This window comes from Curcuma longa, chromosome 2, assembly GCF_044706935.1.
Source record: "Curcuma longa cultivar G26 ecotype Majalengka, Jawa Barat chromosome 2, ITB_CL_G26_1.1, whole genome shotgun sequence".
In the NCBI taxonomy this organism is placed as follows: domain Eukaryota; kingdom Viridiplantae; phylum Streptophyta; class Magnoliopsida; order Zingiberales; family Zingiberaceae; genus Curcuma; species Curcuma longa.
In genome coordinates this window covers 6,791,713-6,804,914 of record NC_133862.1, presented here as the reverse complement: position 1 = coordinate 6,804,914, position 13,202 = coordinate 6,791,713, and positions in this window count along the sequence as shown.

Here is a 13,202-nt window from a genome sequence, read left to right as displayed (position 1 = left end):
CTTCTGCGCTGAATTAGTGTTCCAAATAATACGTAACAATTAGCACACCACTACACGGAGACTGAGACTGCACGGAGACGGAGAATGCACGGAGTTCTTTCCTAATTTCCTTTTGCACAAATAATTGTCAAGTACTGAAGCACTAGGTTTCTTTTTGCAAATGTTATTTGCTAGGGTTGGGTCGGTACGGTATACCGAATTTTGCATACGATACCGTATACCGTATCGAAAATTTCGGCATAAAAAAATCTATACCGTTACCATACCGAAAATTTAGGTATACCGGAATTTCGGTATACCGAAAATTCGATATACCGAATATATCGAATTTGCGGTATATTACACCGAAAATATTGAAAATTTTAGTATACTGATAATTTCGGTACGGTATTATACCGAAAATGTTGGTATACCGAAATATCAAAAAATAATAATTTCATACCGATACCGATACCGAAAAATTCGGTACGGTATTATACCGTACCGAAATTTTCGATATACCAAAATTTTCGATATGGACGGTAAATATCGGTATGGTATCTGCGGTATACCGAAAATTCGGTATTTTTTCCCACCCCTACGCCCACTTCGTTTCTTTTCGTCGTCCACATCATGCCACTTGAAATGAAATTGATTATCGTCGTCGGGTACCTAATAGGGGCTGTTCCTTGCTTCTACTTCCTGTTCGCAGACACGCATCTGAAGAACGAAATGGTTAAAGCATGCGAGGAGGATCCGAGAAGATGCAGCCCTCCTGAATACATCTGCTGTATGAAAAGGTTAGTTCAAAGCCAAAGCACTGCCCTCAACAATGCCACCGGAGTCATCATTTATCTAGTGGTGTTCTTCTGCGCTGAATTAGTGTTCCAAATAATACGTAACAATTAGCACACCACTACACGGAGACTGAGACTGCACGGAGACGGAGAATGCACGGAGTTCTTTCCTAATTTCCTTTTGCACAAATAATTGTCAAGTACTGAAGCACTAGGTTTCTTTTTGCAAATGTTATTTGCTAGGGTTGGGTCGGTACGGTATACCGAATTTTGCATACGATACCGTATACCGTATCAAAAATTTCGGCATAAAAAAATCTATACCGTTACCATACCGAAAATTCGGTATACCGGAATTTCGGTATACCGAAAATTCGATATACCGAATATACCGAATTTGCGGTATATTACACCGAAAATACTGAAAATTTTAGTATACTGATAATTTCGGTACGGTATTATACCGAAAATGTTGGTATACCGAAATATCAAAAAATAATAATTTCATACCGATACCGATACCGAAAAATTCGGTACGGTATTATACCGTACCGAAATTTTCGATATACCAAAATTTTCGATATGGACGGTAAATATCGGTATGGTATCTGCGGTATACCGAAAATTCGGTATTTTTTCCCACCCCTACGCCCACTTCGTTTCTTTTCGTCGTCCACATCATGCCACTTGAAATGAAATTGATTATCGTCGTCGGGTACCTAATAGGGGCTGTTCCTTGCTTCTACTTCCTGTTCGCAGACACGCATCTGAAGAACGAAATGGTTAAAGCATGCGAGGAGGATCCGAGAAGATGCAGCCCTCCTGAATACATCTGCTGTATGAAAAGGTTAGTTCAAAGCCAAAGCACTGCCCTCAACAATGCCACCGGAGTCATCATTTATCTAGTGGTGTTCTTCTGCGCTGAATTAGTGTTCCAAATAATACGTAACAATTAGCACACCACTACACGGAGACTGAGACTGCACGGAGACGGAGAATGCACGGAGTTCTTTCCTAATTTCCTTTTGCACAAATAATTGTCAAGTACTGAAGCACTAGGTTTCTTTTTGCAAATGTTATTTGCTAGGGTTGGGTCGGTACGGTATACCGAATTTTGCATACGATACCGTATACCGTATCGAAAATTTCGGCATAAAAAAATCTATACCGTTACCATACCGAAAATTCGGTATACCGGAATTTCGGTATACCGAAAATTCGATATACCGAATATACCGAATTTGCGGTATATTACACCGAAAATACTGAAAATTTTAGTATACTGATAATTTCGGTACGGTATTATACCGAAAATGTTGGTATACCGAAATATCAAAAAATAATAATTTCATACCGATACCGATACCGAAAAATTCGGTACGGTATTATACCGTACCGAAATTTTCGATATACCAAAATTTTCGATATGGACGGTAAATATCGGTATGGTATCTGCGGTATACCGAAAATTCGGTATTTTTTCCCACCCCTACGCCCACTTCGTTTCTTTTCGTCGTCCACATCATGCCACTTGAAATGAAATTGATTATCGTCGTCGGGTACCTAATAGGGGCTGTTCCTTGCTTCTACTTCCTGTTCGCAGACACGCATCTGAAGAACGAAATGGTTAAAGCATGCGAGGAGGATCCGAGAAGATGCAGCCCTCCTGAATACATCTGCTGTATGAAAAGGTTAGTTCAAAGCCAAAGCACTGCCCTCAACAATGCCACCGGAGTCATCATTTATCTAGTGGTGTTCTTCTGCGCTGAATTAGTGTTCCAAATAATACGTAACAATTAGCACACCACTACACGGAGACTGAGACTGCACGGAGACGGAGAATGCACGGAGTTCTTTCCTAATTTCCTTTTGCACAAATAATTGTCAAGTACTGAAGCACTAGGTTTCTTTTTGCAAATGTTATTTGCTAGGGTTGGGTCGGTACGGTATACCGAATTTTGCATACGATACCGTATACCGTATCGAAAATTTCGGCATAAAAAAATCTATACCGTTACCATACCGAAAATTCGGTATACCGGAATTTCGGTATACCGAAAATTCGATATACCGAATATACCGAATTTGCGGTATATTACACCGAAAATACTGAAAATTTTAGTATACTGATAATTTCGGTACGGTATTATACCGAAAATGTTGGTATACCGAAATATCAAAAAATAATAATTTCATACCGATACCGATACCAAAAAATTCGGTACGGTATTATACCGTACCGAAATTTTCGATATACCAAAATTTTCGATATGGACGGTAAATATCGGTATGGTATATGCGGTATACTGAAAATTCGATATTTTTTCCCACCCCTACGCCCACTTCGTTTCTTTTCGTCGTCCACATCATGCCACTTGAAATGAAATTGATTATCGTCGTCGGGTACCTAATAGGGGTTGTTCCTTGCTTCTACTTCCTGTTCGCAGACACGCATCTGAAGAACGAAATGGTTAAAGCATGCGAGGAGGATCCGAGAAGATGCAACCCTCCTGAATACATCTGCTGTATGAAAAGGTTAGTTCAAAGCCAAAGCACTGCCCTCAACAATGCCACCGGAGTCATCATTTATCTAGTGGTGTTCTTCTGCGCTGAATTAGTGTTCCAAATAATACGTAACAATTAGCACACCACTACACGGAGACTGAGACTGCACGGAGACGGAGAATGCACGGAGTTCTTTCCTAATTTCCTTTTGCACAAATAATTGTCAAGTACTGAAGCACTAGGTTTCTTTTTGCAAATGTTATTTGCTAGGGTTGGGTCGGTACGGTATACCGAATTTTGCATACGATACCGTATACCGTATCAAAAATTTCGACATAAAAAAATCTATACCGTTACCATATCGAAAATTCGGTATACCGGAATTTCGGTATACCAAAAATTCGATATACCGAATATACCGAATTTGCGGTATATTACACCGAAAATACTGAAAATTTTAGTATACTGATAATTTCGGTACGGTATTATACCGAGAATGTTGGTATACCGAAATATCAAAAAATAATAATTTCATACCGATACCGATACCGAAAAATTCGGTACGGTATTATACCGTACCGAAATTTTCGATATACCAAAATTTTCGATATGGACGGTAAATATCGGTATGGTATCTGCGGTATACCAAAAATTCGATATTTTTTCCCACCCCTACGCCCACTTCGTTTCTTTTCGTCGTCCACATCATGCCACTTGAAATGAAATTGATTATCGTCGTCGGGTACCTAATAGGGGTTGTTCCTTGCTTCTACTTCCTGTTCGCAGACACGCATCTGAAGAACGAAATGGTTAAAGCATGCGAGGAGGATCCGAGAAGATGCAGCCCTCCTGAATACATCTGCTGTATGAAAAGGTTAGTTCAAAGCCAAAGCACTGCCCTCAACAATGCCACCGGAGTCATCATTTATCTAGTGGTGTTCTTCTGCGCTGAATTAGTGTTCAAAATAATACGTAACAATTAGCACCGACCTCAATCAGTCTCATGAAATCAATCCTTGGGGTGATCGATCCGGTCCCACGGAAGTTTCCCACCGACCATCGTCAGTCTCTTGAAATCAATTCTTGGGGTGATCGGTCCGCGATCCGGTCCCACGGAAGTTTCCCACCGACCATCGTCAGTCTCATGAAATCAATCCTTGGGGTGATCAGTCCGGTCTCACGGAAGTTTCCCACCGACCACCAGGGTAAATCGGGAAGCGCATACGGCGGCCAATCCAGATGTCCAGCATCATTTGATTGCGTTCCCCATTTGGAAGAAAATTCTTGCAAATACGCCGTAACTGGAGATCGAACCGTGGGTCTCTAGATCACAATCCGAATGTCCTACCGTTGCACCATTACCCCGGGGACAACATAAATGCCAACTGAGCTTCCCAAAAGTCGAGTCTTGATGTTAGAAAATTAAGAAGTTATTCGTAATAAATAACTTACTTTCAAAATTTGTCAAAATAATTAATAGAATAAAAATTAAAATAACTTATTTTATTTTTAAATTATTATACTGTACTATCGTTTAATTTCTAAATCGATTAAATATATTATAATAATTATGAAATCGTAACTATTAATTATAATGTCATAATTATTATAATTGAAAGATCACTGAAATACTCGTTAATAGCACCCTTAGCTTTTAATGAACAATGTGAATAATATCCCTTCACATGAACGTGTTCAGCCTCCATATGCATTTTTTTGTTTTTTTACATTAAGGTGTTATTAACGAATGAGCATTGCAGAGGCTCTAATATATACGATATTATAACTATGCAATTACAATTTTATAATTATTATAATATATATGTTCAAAAATATTTATATCGTAAAATTTTATAATTATTATAACATTGATTCAACTTTTCCATTTTAAGAGTTATGAATTATGATTATTTTAATTCTTATAGCAATTATGAAATCATAGCTAGTAAAATACCAATTCAATTTACTCATTTAATATTTACATTATAATAACTATAAAATTATAGTTCTATTATAATGTGAATTTTTTGAGATATGTTAAATATATATTATAATAGTTATGAAATCATAACTATTAAAATATAAATATTTTTAATACAAATTTATTTAATATTTACGTTATAATAATTAAGAAAGTGTAATTGTTATGACATGTATAGTAATTATAATGTCATAATTATTATAATTGTTCAATCAATTTAAAATAAATATAATAATAATAACATTAAAGATCATGAAATACTCGTTAATAACACCCTTAGCTTTTAATGAACAATGTGAATAATATCCCTTCACATGAACGTGTTCAGCCTCCATATGCATTTTTTTGTTTTTTTTTTACATTAAGGTGTTATTAACGAATGAGCATTGCAGAGGCTCTAATATATACGATATTATAACTATGCAATTACAATTTTATAATTATTATAATATATATGTTCAAAAATATTTATATCGTAAAATTTTATAATTATTATAACATTGATTCAACTTTTCCATTTTAAGAGTTATGAATTATGATTATTTTAATTCTTATAGCAATTATGAAATCATAGCTAGTAAAATACCAATTCAATTTACTCATTTAATATTTACATTATAATAACTATAAAATTATAGTTCTATTATAATGTGAATTTTTTGAGATATGTTAAATATATATTATAATAGTTATGAAATCATAACTATTAAAATATAAATATTTTTAATACAAATTTATTTAATATTTACGTTATAATAATTAAGAAAGTGTAATTGTTATGACATGTATAGTAATTATAATGTCATAATTATTATAATTGTTCAATCAATTTAAAATAAATATAATAATAATAACATTAAAGATCATGAAATACTCGTTAATAACACCCTTAGCTTTTAATGAACAATGTGAATAATATCCCTTCACATGAACGTGTTCAGCCTCCATATGCATTTTTTTGTTTTTTTTTTTACATTAAGGTGTTATTAACGAATGAGCATTGCAGAGGCTCTAATATATACGATATTATAACTATGCAATTACAATTTTATAATTATTATAATATATATGTTCAAAAATATTTATATCGTAAAATTTTATAATTATTATAACATTGATTCAACTTTTCCATTTTAAGAGTTATGAATTATGATTATTTTAATTCTTATAGCAATTATGAAATCATAGCTAGTAAAATACCAATTCAATTTACTCATTTAATATTTACATTATAATAACTATAAAATTATAGTTCTATTATAATGTGAATTTTTTGAGATATGTTAAATATATATTATAATAGTTATGAAATCATAACTATTAAAATATAAATATTTTTAATACAAATTTATTTAATATTTACGTTATAATAATTAAGAAAGTGTAATTGTTATGACATGTATAGTAATTATAATGTCATAATTATTATAATTGTTCAATCAATTTAAAATAAATATAATAATAATAACATTAAAGATCATGAAATACTCGTTAATAACACCCTTAGCTTTTAATGAACAATGTGAATAATATCCCTTCACATGAACGTGTTCAGCCTCCATATGCATTTTTTTGTTTTTTTTTTACATTAAGGTGTTATTAACGAATGAGCATTGCAGAGGCTCTAATATATACGATATTATAACTATGCAATTACAATTTTATAATTATTATAATATATATGTTCAAAAATATTTATATCGTAAAATTTTATAATTATTATAACATTGATTCAACTTTTCCATTTTAAGAGTTATGAATTATGATTATTTTAATTCTTATAGCAATTATGAAATCATAGCTAGTAAAATACCAATTCAATTTACTCATTTAATATTTACATTATAATAACTATAAAATTATAGTTCTATTATAATGTGAATTTTTTGAGATATGTTAAATATATATTATAATAGTTATGAAATCATAACTATTAAAATATAAATATTTTTAATACAAATTTATTTAATATTTATGTTAGAAAGTGTAATTGTTATGACATGTATAGTAATTATAATGTCATAATTATTATAATTGTTCAATCAATTTAAAATAAATATAATAATAATAACATTAAACATCATGAAATACTCGTTAATAACACCCTTAGCTTTTAATGAACAATGTGAATAATATCCCTTCACATGAACGTGTTCAGCCTCCATATGCATTTTTTTATTTTTTTTTACATTAAGGTGTTATTAACGAATGAGCATTGCAGAGGCTCTAATATATACGATATTATAACTATGCAATTACAATTTTATAATTATTATAATATATATGTTCAAAAATATTTATATCGTAAAATTTTATAATTATTATAACATTGATTCAACTTTTCCATTTTAAGAGTTATGAATTATGATTATTTTAATTCTTATAGCAATTATGAAATCATAGCTAGTAAAATACCAATTCAATTTACTCATTTAATATTTACATTATAATAACTATAAAATTATAGTTCTATAATAATACAAATTTATTTAATATTTACGTTATAATAATTAAGAAAGTGTAATTGTTATGACATGTATAGTAATTATAATGTCATAATTATTATAATTGTTCAATCAATTTAAAATAAATATAATAATAATAACATTAAAGATCATGAAATACTCGTTAATAACACCCTTAGCTTTTAATGAACAATGTGAATAATATCCCTTCACATGAACGTGTTCAGCCTCCATATGCATTTTTTTGTTTTTTTTTTACATTAAGGTGTTATTAACGAATGAGCATTGCAGAGGCTCTAATATATACGATATTATAACTATGCAATTACAATTTTATAATTATTATAATATATATGTTCAAAAATATTTATATCGTAAAATTTTATAATTATTATAACATTGATTCAACTTTTCCATTTTAAGAGTTATGAATTATGATTATTTTAATTCTTATAGCAATTATGAAATCATAGCTAGTAAAATACCAATTCAATTTACTCATTTAATATTTACATTATAATAACTATAAAATTATAGTTCTATTATAATGTGAATTTTTTGAGATATGTTAAATATATATTATAATAGTTATGAAATCATAACTATTAAAATATAAATATTTTTAATACAAATTTATTTAATATTTACGTTATAATAATTAAGAAAGTGTAATTGTTATGACATGTATAGTAATTATAATGTCATAATTATTATAATTGTTCAATCAATTTAAAATAAATATAATAATAATAACATTAAAGATCATGAAATACTCGTTAATAACACCCTTAGCTTTTAATGAACAATGTGAATAATATCCCTTCACATGAACGTGTTCAGCCTCCATATGCATTTTTTTGTTTTTTTTTTTACATTAAGGTGTTATTAACGAATGAGCATTGCAGAGGCTCTAATATATACGATATTATAACTATGCAATTACAATTTTATAATTATTATAATATATATGTTCAAAAATATTTATATCGTAAAATTTTATAATTATTATAACATTGATTCAACTTTTCCATTTTAAGAGTTATGAATTATGATTATTTTAATTCTTATAGCAATTATGAAATCATAGCTAGTAAAATACCAATTCAATTTACTCATTTAATATTTACATTATAATAACTATAAAATTATAGTTCTATTATAATGTGAATTTTTTGAGATATGTTAAATATATATTATAATAGTTATGAAATCATAACTATTAAAATATAAATATTTTTAATACAAATTTATTTAATATTTACGTTATAATAATTAAGAAAGTGTAATTGTTATGACATGTATAGTAATTATAATGTCATAATTATTATAATTGTTCAATCAATTTAAAATAAATATAATAATAATAACATTAAAGATCATGAAATACTCGTTAATAACACCCTTAGCTTTTAATGAACAATGTGAATAATATCCCTTCACATGAACGTGTTCAGCCTCCATATGCATTTTTTTGTTTTTTTTTTACATTAAGGTGTTATTAACGAATGAGCATTGCAGAGGCTCTAATATATACGATATTATAACTATGCAATTACAATTTTATAATTATTATAATATATATGTTCAAAAATATTTATATCGTAAAATTTTATAATTATTATAACATTGATTCAACTTTTCCATTTTAAGAGTTATGAATTATGATTATTTTAATTCTTATAGCAATTATGAAATCATAGCTAGTAAAATACCAATTCAATTTACTCATTTAATATTTACATTATAATAACTATAAAATTATAGTTCTATTATAATGTGAATTTTTTGAGATATGTTAAATATATATTATAATAGTTATGAAATCATAACTATTAAAATATAAATATTTTTAATACAAATTTATTTAATATTTACGTTATAATAATTAAGAAAGTGTAATTGTTATGACATGTATAGTAATTATAATGTCATAATTATTATAATTGTTCAATCAATTTAAAATAAATATAATAATAATAACATTAAAGATCATGAAATACTCGTTAATAACACCCTTAGCTTTTAATGAACAATGTGAATAATATCCCTTCACATGAACGTGTTCAGCCTCCATATGCATTTTTTTGTTTTTTTTTACATTAAGGTGTTATTAACGAATGAGCATTGCAGAGGCTCTAATATATACGATATTATAACTATGCAATTACAATTTTATAATTATTATAATATATATGTTCAAAAATATTTATATCGTAAAATTTTATAATTATTATAACATTGATTCAACTTTTCCATTTTAAGAGTTATGAATTATGATTATTTTAATTCTTATAGCAATTATGAAATCATAGCTAGTAAAATACCAATTCAATTTACTCATTTAATATTTACATTATAATAACTATAAAATTATAGTTCTATTATAATGTGAATTTTTTGAGATATGTTAAATATATATTATAATAGTTATGAAATCATAACTATTAAAATATAAATATTTTTAATACAAATTTATTTAATATTTACGTTATAATAATTAAGAAAGTGTAATTGTTATGACATGTATAGTAATTATAATGTCATAATTATTATAATTGTTCAATCAATTTAAAATAAATATAATAATAATAACATTAAAGATCATTTAATTATATATATGATCGAATAATAAAATAAAAATAATTTTTATTAAAAAATTAAAATTCTTTTTTAAATAAATAGACATCTTTTACTTTTATGTTATTTTATATCTAAAATAATTTATTATCCTTTATTTTAAAATTATTTCGACCAACACTCATCCAATTTTAATTAATATTTTATCAAATTATGAATGGAATGATATTTTAATATTTTTTATAAAAATAAATAAATGGATAAATTAAGAGTATTTTTTATTTTATACTTATAAATATATTTTTTACTGATAGAGCGAAAGTTGATTTAAAAATTAAATTAATATTTTTTCAATTTTAAAAGATATAGTAAAGTTGATTTAGAAGTAAGTAAAGTTTTATTAGAATTAAGTCGATTTAAATTGTGCTTGATTTTATATTTATTATGATGAATTTATTAAATCTAACTAGATTTGAAAATGAAGATAGGGGTGAATATTTGAATAAAATTGAATCGAATCTAATTTAATCGAATTAATTAAAATCGAATCAAATAAAATTTTTTCAAAAGAATAGAATCGATAATTTTTAAATAAAAATTAAATAAATTGAATTAATGAAATATCAATCATTATTTTTTTAAAAAAGAATCATTAAATAAACAATTATTTTAATAATTTAATTTATTTTTGATTTAGTTTGATTTTAATATCTTATTAAATAAATTTAAACACTATAAAATTTAACTGGAGAATCGTTTACAACTTTATCAGTGAGCACTAATTCAAAGTGATTTTGTTAGCTCCTCTGTTATGAATTAAAAATAAGAGATAATTCTGATTCTCTTATTTTCTTATGACAAACAAACAAAGGAAAAAATCGGAAATAAAAAAAAATCTATTTTATATTATTTTATTGTGATAAAAATTCAGTTTGTCCCTTAGTGTTTGGTCGTTTACAGTTTGCCCTTCTGCATTTTCAAAAATAACAATTAACTCCTCGTGAGTGTGATTTACACAAAGTCTAGTTTTATATTTTTACATTTTAGTCCTAATTTACTTAGGCTAGCACGAATAAAACCGATATTAGGAGTTCTCTCTCGTGTACTCCTTCGAAATTTCAATAGAAAGGAACATCTTTTTCTATCAAAGAATGTTCGGTTCGGCCAAAAAGATGTCCACTTATTTCGATTAAACTTAACATTATGGAATTTGAGCAAGGTTTGGCATTGAAGTTCGATCAAAAGTGTCAAATACTCGGATAGCATCGAGAGTAAGGCGGCCGGCTATTGTGTGTTAGACATCAAAGGTAGCATTGGGCATTGGATGAGGTTAGAGTTGAGTGAAGCAACAACAAATGTTGGATGACGAACCCGACATGGAATGAGAAGAGGGTAATCTCGTCCTTTTACCCATACTCAAATGTGTTATTGTGTTCTTAGCGGACTTCAAATCCAACTCCACCCATCGAACCCGAATTCCGGATCGGGCCGGGTCCAATTTAGCGGGTCGGGTGTTGCAAACGCTTGACGTGTACACCTCCTCTGGTACCGGCCGCTACCATCTAACAAAACGGCACGGCGTCATCTTCTTTTCGATCTTCTCTCTTTTTCTTTCCACTTCTCCCGTTGCCCCAAGCGCTCCCTTTTCGTTGCTCTCGTCAGATCGCGAAACCCTCGACGCAATTTGCCCTTCCCAATCCGTTCCGTCTCCCAATCCGTAGATTTCCCTCCAGTTCCTTGTGTCCGATCCTTCTTTCCGATCTCTCCTTCTGCTTCGGAGTTGGATTCCCCTACGAGCCGAATTAGGGTTTCTCCTCTCGAGCCTGTATCGAGGATCCCGCCGGTAGAGGGGCGTGCAGAGGCCGGATCTGAATCCCGTCCCTGTGTCCAGAGGTTCGTTGTAGAGTTTGACTCGGTGCGCTTATTCTCTCCTTCCCGGCGATGGTTCGGTACTGAAGATGGAATATGTTATTTTTTTTCCCTTGTGTTTCCCTTGATCCGTGCTGTCTTTTGTGTGAGTGCTTTGTGGGGAAATTTCTAATTTTTGATTTGGTTGTTGCTATATTGTTGTGTTATTGTTAATTTTCATCACTTTTCCCTCTTATTCGGCTATTTTTTTGAGCTGTGCTTGCCGTGGGATTTTTGAGAAATTTGGCATGTTTTATATTGAGAATGGTTGTTCGATTTCTGTAACTGAAATCAGCCGTCATGATGATTGCTCTGGTATGAACACTCGGGCCTAATTAACGATGGAGCCTGGTAATCATGTTGCCTCAAACTTGATCTTTAGTTGTGAGAGTAAACTTGCTGAAATTTTTAGGATTTTGTTTCTTTTCTAACATTGGGATGGACTTTAGCTAGAATTCCATTTGGGTAGGATACTGTTTGGATAAAATTTATCATGATGGTTGCTTACAATGTTCGATTCTAGTTGTGTTGCTTGTATTATTTCTTTCCTTATACTTCCATTACATCTGGTCATCAATAGGTATGCGTTTATTCATTTTAAGGAAGAAAACTAGATTTTTTGAGTTTGTGAATGAACACATATAAGGATTTATTAGAGGTTTTATGTTGGATTTCGGGAAAGAGGTGTGTTCAATTTGACCTATGATTTTATACAGACATTGTGCTGCATAAGTTCTGAATATTTCTCCCAGTAATCACCATTGAGCTTGTTCCATTATTGTTTAGATTAGTTGCATCCAATAATGAATGATGAGTTGCAGTTTTATTTAATTCTTTTCATATCTTTAGATGGAACTCTGTTTGGTAGCTGTTTTATTTAATTTCCATACTTATTTTAGACACAGTTGCCTCTGATTTGTAATTCAGATCTTGAATTGTGACATAGGAAGTAGTTTGACCGCTTTAATTAGTGATGGTGACTTCTTAATT